This window comes from Hylaeus anthracinus, unplaced genomic scaffold (assembly GCF_026225885.1).
Source record: "Hylaeus anthracinus isolate JK02 unplaced genomic scaffold, UHH_iyHylAnth1.0_haploid 11997, whole genome shotgun sequence".
Taxonomy (NCBI): domain Eukaryota; kingdom Metazoa; phylum Arthropoda; class Insecta; order Hymenoptera; family Colletidae; genus Hylaeus; species Hylaeus anthracinus.
In genome coordinates, this window is record NW_026534344.1 from 12448753 (window position 1) to 12454752 (window position 6000).

General features: G+C 40.1%; 1 protein-coding gene across 2 annotated transcripts in view; it reads right to left on the minus strand.

Moving 5' to 3' along the window:
• The window catches only part of LOC128889531 (ras association domain-containing protein 2), a 110950-nt gene that overhangs the window by 82134 nt on the left and 22816 nt on the right, over positions 1-6000 (minus strand). The window lies entirely within an intron of this gene.

The window sequence follows — 6000 nt, forward strand, 5'->3', positions numbered from 1 at the left end:
GGTTTACTTTAGTCTTTCAATAGCAGTTCTTTCCAGATCTGGAGAACGAATGTTTCGTAAGTGCCAGGTTCCACCATTTAGACAAGTATAAAACAAGATTTACTAACCAGATATTTATCACCATCGTCCCTACAGCTTCAATATTAAAAACTTACAAAAATATTAGAATCGTACATTTACAACTCGAAACCCTTTTTACTTTCTGAAATATTCAACTACTTACTTCGTATTCACAATTTTGAGGGTAGTTTTAACCCCACAAACATAAATATCAGCCCCATAAAGGAGAACACGTGCCATATTTATTTGTGTTCTATCCGCGAACAAGTTTTCGCAAAAGTGAACGCGTTACAGTAGAATGATGCTCCTTGTTAGTCGCTGTCCACATTCTGCTGTCTACATGTGTATATACATATATGTATGTCCCTGGTACGTGTGCACATATATATATATATAACAAGCGATCGACGACACATCGTCCAGTAAATGCGCGAGCGCAGAACGAGAGTGCCGGCTCATTCTCGTCGGGGCTGGTCTCGTAAGCGGCCTAAGTCGTAGCCTCATCTCGAGAGGCTCGAAATCGTCGCCCCGATAATTATTTATTTCCAGGTACGTTTCGCGTCCCACCCTGGACGTCGGATCGCGATCGACATCGGGCGATCGGCTTTCTGGCAGGGATCGGCAAAATTCGCGTCCAGATAAAATTTTTAAATGAAAAAATGGCAGATAAATAAATTCGATTGCAATGTTTGCTCGGTGAAAATTATAGTTTGAATTTTAAAATGAAGTATTCTGGGGTTGAATGAATATCGCGAATAAATCGTTGTATAACACCTTTATTCGTTCTCTATTCCTTTGAGTAATTAATTAAATATGGAGAACTTCTTAGTTGCTGGTCGTTCAATATAAAATCACGGTTTGAATCATGAAATTGTTGCGTGGTTGAATAATTATATAGATGAGTAGCTATTCAATGGGTTAAACCACGATGAGGTGCTTTATTCGTCATCTATTCGTTCAATATTAAATTGCAGTCTCAATTATAAAATTAAACTACATTTGAATGAATACGTATATCTGAGTATTCATTTAAGCTAAACATTGCGAATAAATCGCTATGCAGTATCTTCAGCCGTCATCTGTCATTCGAATGACAAACAACCATCGACTCGTTCGATTTGAAATTACAATCGAACGAATGAATAAATATCGAATCGAAAGTGTTTTCATTCGTGGCCTGTTCCTCGAATAAAATTTTGCCCGTCCGCGCCTCCCTAGTCACCCGATCAGAGCGTACGACCCTAGCGGACCCTCGTCGCGCTTTTAAACTATTCACGAGTCCCTCCGATGGTGTCGATGAGTTATCTCGCGGTGGCTTCGGTCTCGTTGACTGGCAGCTGCCGCGGATTCGAGGAGACGAATGGATCGATCGCCCGTACCGACGCGGTGAATTATTCGGCGCGTTATTCCGTCTTCTAAAAATAGACATTAAATAAGGATAAGTAATGAGGTCTACAGCGATAATTGTTGCAAACGTGCCGTCCCAGTGCCAAGTCTCGTTTACTTTCATGAAAGTTACCGTATAGCTTGCGCCGATCTCGTGTCGATCAGGGCGATCGAGCGATCCTCGCGAAACGAACGCTCGTGTCCTTCCGATTCGTGGCGGCTCGGAGACGACAGGTGGTAATGTCGGACAGGATATTGTGATTCCTTATCTCCCCGTAGCGAGATAACCGCGGTGTATTCTTGAACGGAATAATACGTTACATTTTATTCTTCTATACAACTTCCTCGTTTTAGCAAACACTGTGATTTCGCGATCGTTGCTCAAACATGGGGCCGAGACCTGGGAACGGGGTCGAGGTCGTCTATTCAGCCTTTCTGCATTCGATCTTGAACCACGATGCACGTGGAACTCCGGGAAGTCAAACGTAGACGCAGCAATCGTTCCTTTTTTACTGGTAGGATCCCAAATTTATTTTTTTTTTTTTTAGAGGATAATCGAGATTCAATACAAATTATCAGACTCTTGACGTTTGATTCGTGATGCAAGTGTTCGATAAATCTCATCTTGTTAATATATCTCTGAATATTAACTTGCACATTGCAGCGACCAACAGAATCGTTCCACTATTCCAAATCAGGAGACTCCTGATGTCCATCTCACAGTATAAGTGATAGTATACCTTGCCAATCGATAAATTCAAGAGTGACGAACAATTCGAACGCAATACTCATGAATTTCTCATATTCATGAATACAAAACTTCAACCAAAGCTTCCACCATTAACTTGGAATCTGAACCATCAACAGAGTTTCTTCGCCAATCCAAACCACTAAATCTTCCAATACATATTTCATTCACAAGTACCCCCATAGTATTCGAAAAATTCACTAAGTATCACAAGATTCTGTGTAACCTTCCCACGAATAATTCTTCGACGATTAACGCCAACAGAGTTGCGCTGATCCAACCCTCGCTACTCAGGATTCTTTATACACTCGCATAAGAAGCGTACGTCTATCGAAGTTGGTACTTCGAGTACCGCCACTTCGAGCGCAGAAGGCTGAATCGTTCCCAATCGTCTGCGGCTTCGTACCAAGTTCAACTCGATATTTCGCCCGCATGAATTCTACGCCGGGAGCAGAACTTCGCGTAGAACTCCGTTGCTCCTGAGAACGGTACAATTGCGTCGGACATTCGCCGTATCTATGGCTGGCGAACCGCGTCGAATGCCAAAGAAAATCCTCGCGAGACCGAGCCGCGTCGGCGGGACGGGAAACTGCGAGAGAAATGGCGAAGCCCCCTCATCCCTTACGAGACCAGCGCCCCTCCAATTTCCGTCAGAAATGTTTAGTCCTTAGCTAGTAATTACGGACGCACTATGCTGTATCTTGGGAGAAGGAGAAATCGGTTAGAAATTAACAGGAGAACGTGACTCCAAAACTAACAGGAGGACATGGGTACTTGACCATTGAAGTGAGAACTAATAATTCTTAGTGACAGATATCGTCCAAGGGGGTTGAGATTTAGTATAAATAAAGTAGGTAAAGGCCTGAGTATATTGCTATTTTTCATTGGTGATGAAAGATAGGGGTTAAGATGGGGTGAAGATTCCTCTTCGATAGAAAATGACAGATAAATAAATTCTGATGGTATGTTTGCTCGGTGAAAATTATAGTTTGAATTTTAAAATGAAGTATTCTGGGATTGAATGAATATTGATAATACATGCCACTTTTATTCGATCTCTATTCGTTCGAGTAGATTTTTTAGATTTATAATTTAAAATCACGGTTTGAGTCATGAAATTATCGTGTGGTTGAATAATTATATATATGACTAGCTATTCAATGAGATAAACCACTATGAGGTGCATTATTTGTCATCTGTTCGTTCAATATAAAATTGCAATTTCAATAAAACTACAATTTTCATTTTTACTCCGAGCTTTCATGTTTTTGTAATGCAGTGTAAATGAGAGATGAAATTCAACGAGGGAAACTTGCTCGTGTGTTCAATGTCTGCATAAATATTATTATGGGTACAGTCGTGGAAATACGAATTAATTTTGATTTAGAATCTAGAAAGATATAGCTTTATTATATCAGGAGCAATTGAAGAAAATCGATAAGTTTGAAGAAATCCATAGTTTTGGGAATCAATACTGAGTCCTGATGTTAACTTCTGTGAAGCTGGTATTAACTTACATTAATATATTTTTATTTCAGCAACGATTGTTTCCCATCACCAATGAAAAATATTACATCGGCGTGTATACTTAATTTTTCCAAGTTTCCAGATTTCTCGAATCGCGTAAATAGCGCAGCGTCCTTGCGTCGCCTAATCTGACTGATATTTCGTTCTCCCTTGAAAATACGAGCGTTCGCGAAACGAAGTCGAATAACGAAGGTGCTATCTAAGAAATAGTGATCGAAATCGCGGGCCCATAAACGACGAGGGGGACTGCCCAGCGGGGGAAAGGTTCACCCGGTGCCAAAGAGAAGACTACGAATTTCCGCGCGCGGCTCACGCGCGAGAGAAACATATAGAACCAACGAGATTGGATTTTCCACGCCTCGTGTTTCCCTCCCACGGTCTGGCGTCGCGATTAGGCCTGCGTTTAGTCGATAAATTACGTATTAGTCCTGTCGATTAAGGCTGTAAGTTACAGATCGTCGACGTGGCTCCGTCCCCCACCCCTCTGACGGACGATCGACGTGCGAAGGTGGGAGATCGCGCTAATTTAGAAAACGCGGAGAAACGAAGATAATTGCAAACAAATGAAAAATAAAAGCCAACTGCGAGAAAAAAATAAATAATGCAATTAAAAAGAAATAAAAAAAAAACAAAAAAAAAACAGTGAACATGTCCAACGAATGTCAACGAGTTTCGGAACAAGCGAAAGAGCTAAGCGTAAAAGAACACGTACACACAAATACAAATTAATGGGAGATAAAGAAAAAAAAAAAGAAACGAATGGAAGTAAGGGACAAACGACGCCGTGACTTTTCGTTTTACAAGTTGCGTTTGTCCAAGCGCGAGCGCATGCACGAAACGTCGGTCGAAACGGGGACCACGTTTCGCGTTCGTCTACGCGCGATCAACGATCCAAGGATTAAGGAAAATAGTTCCATGACGCCTGATGCCTCTGTTAGCTTTTATACGGCGAACCAACGTCCGCCCACTGCCGCTCCATTTCCACTGTACGCCGAATTTACCGCGTTATGGACGGCCGAGGGAAGCTGCAAATCGTTCTGTCACTGAAAGACCCCGACTGCGCTTGACGTTTCCTGCTACGGCCTGTACGCTTGAGCGTGCTTCGAGGATCGGTCCGTTTAGACCCCTGGAACTCATAGTTGAGACCCCTGACTCGCTCGTTCCCCGCGCGATATTTACATACGTTCCTGTGGGCTCTCGAGCTCGGACGTCGGGACGGCTAATTACTTAAGAGAGAGAGATCCTGATGCTTAGCGATTCTTTTTTGACGATTCCGACTGTTTGATATAAATGTTGAATAGGTATGTTGAAAGTTCGAATTTTGAACAATGTTTGCGTACATTTTGGTTAGAATATGTTAATACTTTTGGAAGATATACGTCTTTGGAGTTAGAATTTGTAATAGGGGTGGTTCTTTTTGACAGTCTAGTTTTTGAGGTACTAGGTGTGTGTGTGTGTGTGTGTGTGTGTGTGTGTGTGTGTGTGTGTGTGTATTGTTACAGGAATCACCAAAGAGAGAGATTATTTAATAAATATATATATTTAGCAATGCTTAACAATGCTTAAGAATGGCTAACATCCTGGCAGGAATATTATGGTTTGAATATGAATTGAAACAAGGGGATGTTAAATGAAGTATTGCATACAAACAGTATTATGAGTAATTTTGTGGGACGTCAGACGGTTCAATTACTTTCACTATACAATTATTGCAATTCTCACACATATATTTGTATACTGTCTTCCATATAAGTGGCTGTTTTATGAACCTCGTACAAATGGTGATTTGTTTAGGTTACTATACTTTTCACGATGCTTATATTTTCTGTATACCTCAATATATTTAAATGGAAATTGACAAAAATATTGTTCAATGTATGTACTTTCAACATACGTATGAATTATTTATAATGGGCATTTGGTATCATTATGAAAAATTTCTAAATATGAGCATTATTTTCAGCCTGGAAATTGGTGTTCCCTTTCAAAACAGACATGGTACGTGTAATTTAAAGTATAGCCCTCTTTCGAGTCTTCTATTATTCTCTAATTGCATTCAATCCTATGCGCAAACATTCAAAATATTCGTCTATTTTCGACAGTTTAATTAATTTATAATTATTTTCAATTTTAATACGACTTGTGCGTTTCTGGATAGTTCCTATATTTTTGCTCGTTATAAAAAATGGTTTCTCATTTGTGATATCGTTGTCTTCTACGTGAAAGAGTATTTATTTATTTATTTATTTATTTATTTATTTATTTATTTATTTATTTAT